The sequence below is a fragment of the Erithacus rubecula genome (assembly GCF_903797595.1).
Source record: "Erithacus rubecula genome assembly, chromosome: 5".
Classification (NCBI taxonomy): domain Eukaryota; kingdom Metazoa; phylum Chordata; class Aves; order Passeriformes; family Muscicapidae; genus Erithacus; species Erithacus rubecula.
This window is the reverse complement of record NC_136687.1, coordinates 1,954,757-1,964,067: the sequence shown is the minus strand read 5'-3', so window position 1 is coordinate 1,964,067 and position 9,311 is coordinate 1,954,757. Positions and strand designations below refer to the sequence as shown.

The following is a 9,311-nucleotide window of genomic DNA, read 5'->3' as shown; positions in this document are numbered from 1 at the left end:
ACAGTTGGTCAGGAAATAAAATTTATGTTTAGTCTCCAGCCTCGCTGCTCTATGCTCCTCTGTATAAAATCAGTAAGAAAATCAGATTTTTTTTTTGCCCTTAAATTTTTATTGAATGACAGCTGCTGTTCTCCTGAGCCTACTACCCCACTCCAACCTTTTATTTTCCTATAGAAAGGGTCTTTGGGTGCATGCCCAGGTCTCATTCCTTAAATTTTAACACAGCCTGAGCAGGTCCTTGCTCTTCAAGCATCCCACTGCAGAGGATAAGAGGTTTTCTCCCACCTCAGTTTTCCTCCACAGCACCACAGCCATTCCCCTTTCAACTCAAAGGGAAATAATTGTCCAGATCTTCCCTGTGGCTCTGGGACCCCTTCCCAGTCTCCCAAAGGTAGAGGTGCCTTCCAAATATACACACTTGTGTGGAAGTTCCCTTGGATCCCAGCCAATACTCAAAAATCAGAATAAAATCAGTAATTAATACATTTGAAAGCTTGGCTTTGAGCATGCTTCTCACAAAACCTTAGCAAACATTTTAGACCTGTGAATAAAACTTTCCTGAAACTGGTTTGGTTTGGTTTGGTTTATTTTGGTTTGGTTTGGTTTGGTTTGGTTTGGTTTGGTTTGGTTTTGGTTTGGTTTATTTTGGTTTGGCTTGGTTTGGTTTGGTTTGATTTGGTTTTTCCCAGCAAGCAGAATCACAATGTCCATAAATTTTTTAATTTTTTTTTTTTAGTTTAATTCTGTTTAAAATCTTCAGGTATTGAGATTAACTCATTGAAAGCATGATTTGATCAGCAGATGTTCTGTTGAGTGTTGCTCTGGTACATTTGGTTGATGGGTGTTAAACTTCCACTGATGTGATAAACGGAGAGGAAATGGAATGTTCTGGAACAGGAGGGAGAAGTGCTGTATCCAACAGTCTTGAGACTGCAGATGCATCTCACAAAGGCATCATCCCAACATCTCCATGTCTCCCACTCCACAAGAGTTCTCTGTAAAAGTTCCCATGGCTGGGAACTCAAGTTTCATTCCACAGGGGTTTACTTTGGAAAGAAGCTCGTTCCTGCAGCTCATGTCCACATGACTTCTTCCAGCTCCTAAGTGCAGCTTGGGTTTATTCCAGCAGATGTTGCTAGATGGAAAATCCAGTACCAAGAGGATTCTTGCAGTTGGATGGAGGCAGGATTGGGGTCTGAGCTCCAAGCTGGCTCCAGCTTTTGCCTCTCCAACAGGGATGGGTTGATATCTGAGCTCCAGGCTTTCCTACCTATTTGTGCAGCAGAGGAAGGACACTGTGTAATCATAATCTCATAATCAGTCCTGTAAAAGTTACCAGATAAAATGGTATAAATAGCTCTTGGAACAGGAACTGGAAACCAACTTCCACATCTCAGGAGACAGCCCAATTCCTTTGGCTTGCAGATGGCCTTCCTGCCACCCTGCTTTGATCCAGAGGAGATTTAATCCCAGATCTGCTGCATAAAGACTCAGTTCAGCACAATGGACAAAGAATGCTCTCCCCTGCCTCCCCAACACGTAGGCTGCCTGCTGCCAAAGCCATTAGTGGAGCCTTGTAGGGGAGTTTGAACCTCCTCAGAGGGAATCAGGAAGAATTTTGGCTTCCCAGGAAATGTTTGAAAGGCAGCAGCAATTCTCTCCTCTCTCTGCTGCATCCCAAGAGAGCAGATGGAGCCTGTTTTGTTCTTTCAAAGGCTAAAATATACTTAATGCTGAGAGAGGTGGCCTAGATAGTAAAGATCTTGGTGGGTGAGAGCCACGCACCAAATCTGTGGCAAGAGAAGAGTTTAAGACACAGAGAATCAGAGAATCACAGAAGCAGAGAATGGCAGAATGAGAGAATCACAGAATGGCCAGGATTGGAAGGGACCTTATGAATCATCTCATGGGCAGGGACACCTTCCACCAGACCAGGTTTCTCCAAGCCCCATCCAACCTGGCTTGGAACACTTCCAGGAATGGATATACTGCTGCCTCCCACTCTCAGTCTGTCAGACATTGAGTATCTCTTTTAAAACCATGTTTTTCTTGAGGCTGAAGGGACCAGCTGAGGAGTCAGGAAACACTGAGTAAGGTGGTATGACTCTTTGGTGTTCATGCCATCCATTAATCCTCTTTCAAAGTTGACCTTCTGTCAAAGATTGTCACCTAACCTAAGGTTTGAGCAGGAAAATGCTCTCCAAGGTGTGACTGGTGCTATCCTTAGCTAGGTGCAGTGTTTCCCTCTCTCTCCATCCTCATTTGGCCTCTCAAAAACTCCATCAGATCTAATCTTACATAAAGACATTTCATTTAGGCAAGATAAATCCTTTTGAGAGCTGCTAACTTTTGGTGGTTTTACCTTCTGGAGTGAGGCTTTTGTAAAACTGGAAGAAATGGCTGAGCTCACTCAATTTTTGTCTGCTTCCTCTATTTAAATGACAATTTTCTCGTGGTAGGCTTGCCTTTTAGCAAGTGTGTGTCTAACTTGCTGGCACAACAGCATCTGAGTGTTAGAAATGTGACAGGCTGGAGGTGTGCATTTGTCACTTAGAACCTGCTCTGCTTTAAAAAAAAAGAAGATATTTTGCTTTTAGGTTTCCTACAGCCATCAGCTTGTTTCAAAGTAAGACAACTACAGCCTTTTGCAGGAAGTACTTTAATGGCACAAATGATATGTTATCCAATGAACAGTGATTATGGCTGTTCCCAAATTCTTCTCCCTTTCCATCATCTGTTGAATTGGGATTTCTTTTTAATTAAAGTTCCCATACCAGCTGAAAAACCACAGAGTTCCTGTGAATGAATTTTAAATGAGAGTATCAGATGGAAAATATAGATTTTTTTTGGGAGGGGAGGGAAAAAAAACCCAACAAAACAACAAAACCAACAATACAGCACATATTTCACAACGGAAAAGTTCACAGAGGACACAGGAAATGGGGAAAAATGTTTCCTTCCCAGTTCAGTGCAGGAGCTACACAGAGTGTTCCAAATCAGAGAACATGCAAACAATGTCCACTCCTCAGACAAGGTCAGCAAAGCAGATGTGGCTTCAAGTTTCCTGCTTGTACAGCATGAGAACAACCCCCAGATAATGGGAAGAACTTATGGGGAAACCATGGAGTGTCTTGGCTTGACATGATTCCCTGGGTGCCATTTCCACATTGCTCAATGCTCCTGGGGCTGCTGGAGCTGCAATGATTAGGGAAAAAAAAGACTTTGGGTTAAATATCTTTAAAGATTGCAGGGGGAGGGGAGAAGGAGACATCCAGGGTTTTCCTTGAAGATAATTTTGAAGGATGCCTTGCTCCCCATGGAGTAGTTGGATAAAAAGAGGTGTGAAGTCAGCTTAGGATAAGATACATGCAGTCATTTCCTGGATTTTCAGCCCCTCTTGGCTCTTCTGTTGGCCCCTACCATAAAAACTAAATGTGCACATGGCCCTTGTGTTGGTTTGAGAGATTTCAGGTTCCACTTTCAGTTTATTGAAGTCTTAATCCTTGACAGAGGTTTCTGCAGTGCATTTCAAAGAAGACAGGAGATGAAAACATGAATTATTGTTAGCACTAAAACCAGGGCATTTTCCTTGGAAACTTCTCACAAACCTATCAAAAAGTGAGACCTGTCCAAATAAATACTCAGTTCACTGACAGATAAAGATTATCCATTTGCAGTGTTTTGTCTTAATAAAAACATTAAGAAGATGGAATTCCCTTTCCAAGCTTTTGGAAGTGGAAGAACAACAACATCATCAAGAGATGTGTGTGACAGATCAAATTAACCTTTGTAAATCTGACCAAGGTCATGTGACTGAGGCTGGAAAATAAACTTTAATTCTCTTTTATCATGTGAGTGCTAGGATTTGCTGGCTCTGGATTCCCTCACACACAGATGTGAATCAAGCTTTAATTTTCTGAGCATCTGCTATGCCAAAAAGTGGTAATTAATGGGAAGCTGAAGCTAGAAAAGCTCCAATGTGATAATATATATTTAGTTTTTCTCTCTGAGCATATTGCATCACTAGCACAACCACACACCAAAAGCAATTACATTCTCCTTCATACAGGAATCTCTAAACTGGCAGCCTGGGTTTTCCTGGGGGAAAAGAAATTAAGCAGAATTGAAGGTTTACTGATTATTGCTTGAGATTTGCTTTGTATTTACAATCAGCCAACTGCTTTAAGTATTTATTCTGCAACTGAGGAAAGTAATGGGTTAAAAATTATTTATGTGCCATAGTGAAATGCATTTGTGTATAGAAAATTAACAATGACCACTTGTCATAGAATCATAGAATCATAAAAACAGAATAATGGAACCATGGAATCATAGAATCATAGAATAGTTTGGGTTGAAAGGGACCTTCTTTATAAAGGTCTTTGAGAAAGACCAGAGTTTCAAAGTAATTTTACCTTAGTCATGGCTCTAGAACAAAAATATCCACCTTATCAGGAAATAGCCGTGGATAAAATCATGGCAATTCATTTTTCTGAGAGCTCATCTTTTGTTCTCACCTGGTGATGTGCTGTCCTGATCTCTGGGAGGGCAAGGTGGGAAACTTTCCAGCTTGTGCATTGGAGTCAACTGTTCTGTGGAAAAATAATCAGTTTAAGTGTCAGAGGAATTAAGAGCTTCCCATTTATATTCTTTCTTTACTCACAGAAGTTTTAACAGAGGGATTGGCACCCAGTTTCCTTGCTCCAGAACATGGCCCCAATGTTGGACTGACTGGAAACTTCTTGAGCATATTTAAAAGTCTTGAAGTCAGAAATCTGATCTGTGACTCTCAGTCTTTCAAATGACATCATGGAAATAGTTTTGTTAAAAAGCAAAAGTCTTTATTTTACCTCCACTCTGTGCAGGAATGGAAATAAATTTCTACAAACCCATAATTGTCAGCTTTGGGTGTTTATTTAACTTTTCCACACCATTATGGGCTTTCTTTTGCATTTAGCTGTAAGAAGAGAGATGCCATTTGGTTTTAAGTCCTTCAAAGTCTAACTCCTAAAAAAAATGCACCATCTTCTTCTGCATTTTTCATTCTAGAGAGATCACAAATAGCAGTGAAAAGACTTTGCTCTGAAAGCAGAGGTGAGTTCAGAATTATCTTCCATTATGTCAACCAGAAAAGAAGTGCCAGAGCTCCTGTTATCCCCCTGGGCTGAAGGGTATGGAGAGGGTGCAGGGGGGAATTTTGAATGAAGCAATTCTTTATGGAGCAGTTACATTAATGTCTGGGTTTAGGACCCATTTTCACAGTGAATTGCCAGATTGCTCTTTGCCCTAAGCACAGCCAAGGTTGTACCAACAGCTCTGCATGGTACCAACAGCTCTGCAGGCTGTTTTCTGCCCTGAGGTCACTTGGTGCTGGAGTTATTGGTGAAAAGTGACTTCTCTCCAAAGCAGGTGAGATCAGGGAATAGGGGAATATTTCAAATTATAAGCCTGCAGTGGTGGAAGACAAGGCAGGAGACATCTTATGTATTATTGAGCTGTGGTTTTGGCTTTCAGACTAAATTTTACCTTTCTAAAAACAGAAACAGGAGGCAATCATATCTCAGAGCAAGAACCAGAAAAAATTACTAGTTTCCTCTTGATTTTCTACAGCAATATACAGCATATATTACAGAAAAACTGCATAGCAGAACTGCTAATATTTTATGCAACACTGAACAGCAGAATTGATAAGATTCTGTGCAACCTCATAAGGGCTCTGTGTGTCTCATTTCAAAAGGTATTAATGCCTAACTTGGAGATACATTTCCTTTATGCCTGTGCTGTACATAAAATTGGGAATAGCAGTGAGGATACAGTGACAGATCACCTTTGGATTGTCAAGATGCTGGGTTAGAAATTAGAATTTCCCCAGCTTGGGGAAAATAGTGATGGTGAAAGTTGTGTTCTAGATAAGATTGAATGTGCTACAATAGCTATTGTGTAATTTTCTCTGCATTTCTCTAACTGTTCAAATGTCATTTGAGTTCATGGATGTGAGACAGTATAGAAGTTCAATTTAATTGATCCAGAAAAAAAAGCTGGAAGCCTCCCTGATGCCAGATCTTTGGCCATCTGAGAACAGATTTCTGATCCGACTGCACACTTCCATTAATCGGAAAGATTCACAGCAGGGTTGGAAATCTGCCAGAAAAGCTGAGCAAATTCACATGGAAGATCAAAACACTCATTTTTGCCTTCCAAAGTCACAAAACATGATGCCAGTTTACCACAGGACATAACAAGGTCACTTCTTAAATCTTTATATCAAGGCAAGTTGGTTTCCCAGGACAACCTGATGTCGCTCTGATTTAGTTCCTTAAAGCTGTGAAATTCCTCCTCCTGCCTTTGATCTGCAACAGGTGACTCATGACCTTAAACACAAAAATCTTTGAGTGTGAAGGGACTGAGTGCAAAAGGGAGAGAAGCACGACATTTAAAGGACACATGTGTTTGTTGAGAGTACAGGTTCCACAGTCATCCACTTGGATGACTGCTTCCCTGCACATCCTATTCCCAGATAAAGTGTTCTTTCTTCCTGGTTTATAGAGAAATGTATTGCATGTCGTGGTTATTTTCTTTTTAAAAAATCTAGGGAGACATGATCTGTAGGCAGTAATAAAAATCCTTGCCCTTTCCATCTGAAAACAATGTCTGGGTTTTTACAGTTCACTGTAGCAGTGTTGCCCACAGGGATGATTTTCAATATTACTGTGTCCTAACAGGAAAAGAGTGATATTTCTACAAAACATCAAGAGTCTCCTTGTTCAGATGATTAAAGAACACAAGAACTGAGATAATGAGTCTGATGTCCACATTAATACATCCTTTAATCTCTATGGTCAAGCCAACCAAAAATTCAAGCCTTGCTTTATCTCAAAGCAGGGACTGATGGGTTGGTTTCCACCATGGCGTGTCCTTCCTGTAGAGATGAGATCACAGAATTATGGAAAGGTCTGGGCTGGAAAGGACCTTAAAGAACATCAGCCTACACCCCCCTGCCATGGGCAGGGACACCTTTCACTAGCCCAGGTTGTTCCAAGCCCCCTCCAGCCCAGCCTTGGACACTTCCAGGGATGGGGAATCCAAAACTTCTCTGGGCAATCTGTGCCTCACAACCCTCACAGTAAATAAATTCTTCCTAATATCCAGTCTAATCCTACTTTCTTTGCAATATCTTTCTCCCAGACCTTACAGAGATACAAAAACTGAGCAGAGTGTGATGGAAGAGAGAAGGTAGCTGGAAAGGCAGAGGGGAAAGCAAAGGTGAAAGCTGTCCTGGTTTGGAGGACAAGTGTCTGCCAATAAATGCAGGAGCTTCTCTTTGAAATGGAGAATGTAAACCCCCTCCCCCCAAATTATTATTGTAATTTTGAAATTAAGGGGCTCTCAGGCAAAGATATGAGAATAGGAATAACAGTTCTTCACTAGGAAAATTAAAATAGAAATGCAGTATTACACAGAACAATCCCAACCCTGCCAGAGTCAGAATCCAAGCTGGCACAGTCAGTCAGTCAGGGTGGTGGCACAGTCCCATTCCATGGTGCTGCATCCTCCTGCAGGGGCAGATGTGGCTCAGCTGGAGCAGTGCTCCTGGAGAAGGTGCAGTTTCCTCTGAAGCTCCAGGGATGATGTGGAAGGGTCTGGATTTCCTCTGGAATCCAGTGGAAAGGCTGCTCTGGTGTTCCAAATCTCAGTTTTTCTCTGGGTAGGAAAGGCTTGGCTCCTGCCCTGGCTGGAGCATCTCCCAGTGGGATGATGGAATTTTATCAGCCATGCCCTGGGACTCAGTGGCCATGAACAGGAGATATCTCCTGGAGGGAGGATGGGCTGTGGGAAGATACAGATGATTGCCCAGCTGGTTTAAAGATGGCCCATTAGCAGAGAATATGTGCCAGGAGATCAGGGACACTGCCCCAGCCGGGTCAGCAGATGGGACAGAACACACATTGCTGGCACATCCTGAATTGCAACCCAAGGCAAAAGCTCAAGAGAAAATATCCATGTTTCTCCCTGCATCTCCTCCTTCCTGAGCCTTCTGCCCCCCACACCCCTTTCAGCACTTCATTATCCACAAGTCCCACTTGCCTCTTTGTCCTTGAACATACAAGGAAAATTTGTATCTGCAGGTCCACTAATGGCTCTTCATTTATGGCCAAAAATGCTTCTGTACAAGGCTTTATTTGCACATTAATAGAGCTGAGTGTACACCCCCTTCCTGGCTTAAAATTATCTCTGAGTCTATAATTGCATGGTAAGACTTTCAGCCTCCCATTCTCCTGCTGTGCTTCATAGCAAACACTATTTTACTGTTTTTGTTTTAATCTTCTCTGTTTCTTCAGCAGATTGATGGCACATTTTTACAGCTCTGGCATTAACACAGGAATGATGATGTTCTCACCCTGCCCATTTCTAGAGATGCTGCTGCATCCTGATGATTTTGCATCCCAGTGGGTTTCTCACAATCTTCTCAAGAGAGTCCTAGTAACAACCATGCAACAGTCTTGGGAATGTCCTTAAAACATTTTGTGTGGTTGGATAAGAGCCCAGGTGGGCCCAGATGGCCAAAAAGGCCAATGGCCCCTGGCTGGTGGCAGCACTGGGGTGGCCATCCCTGAAAGCCTCCAAAACCTGTGTGGATGTGGCATTTGAGGACATTATGTAATGGTCATGGTGCTGGGTTGATAGTTGGACTTGATGATCTTGAAGGTCTTTTCCAGCTTTTATGATTCTATGAACTCAAGCTGCCCTGGGACAAAAATCTTCTAGTCCTTGGCTGTGTTCTCTAACTCAGAGATGTAATAGAAGCATGAAACTTGTGAAAATTAAGAGATAATACAGAGATTTTTGTGTTTTGGTGGGATTTTTACATATATATATGTAAAAAAAATAAAATATATATATATATACATATATTAAATATATATATATATATATATATATATATATACACATATATATGTATACAAATGGAACAGCCAACTGGGAAAACAAACAAAAAAATGGGAAGCTGAAGCTGTGTTAAGGAAAATAAAATAAGTGTATCCACTGATACTGCATGTCTCTGGAATTAATGCCTCTGGGTTATCAGCTTTTTGAGCCTGGATTAGATACTAAAAAAAGACTTGTGGAAGTTCAATTGTGGAGGAAAATAGGAAAATAACACTGACAGACACTCCTACAGTTCTCAACCCTATAAGCCAAGTTTAATAAGATTTTCTGGAAGGAGAGCTATCTCATGTATATTATGATCTCTTATGCATTTTAATTATGTGACTACATGGAAGAGGGAAATTCTGCTTTATGTCCACTCT

The 9,311-nt window shown here is 41.5% G+C and overlaps 1 long non-coding RNA gene across 1 annotated transcript; it reads right to left on the bottom strand.

The window, feature by feature from the left end:
* Nucleotides 1-1,101: 1,101 nt before the first annotated feature.
* LOC306802572 lies at nt 1,102-1,624 on the bottom strand. The gene is made up of 2 exons (XR_013774406.1): nt 1,385-1,624; nt 1,102-1,270 (listed from the first exon to the last, which is right to left on the bottom strand). It is a non-coding gene; the product is annotated as an uncharacterized lncRNA (long non-coding RNA).
* Between the last annotated feature and the right edge of the window lie 7,687 nt (nt 1,625-9,311).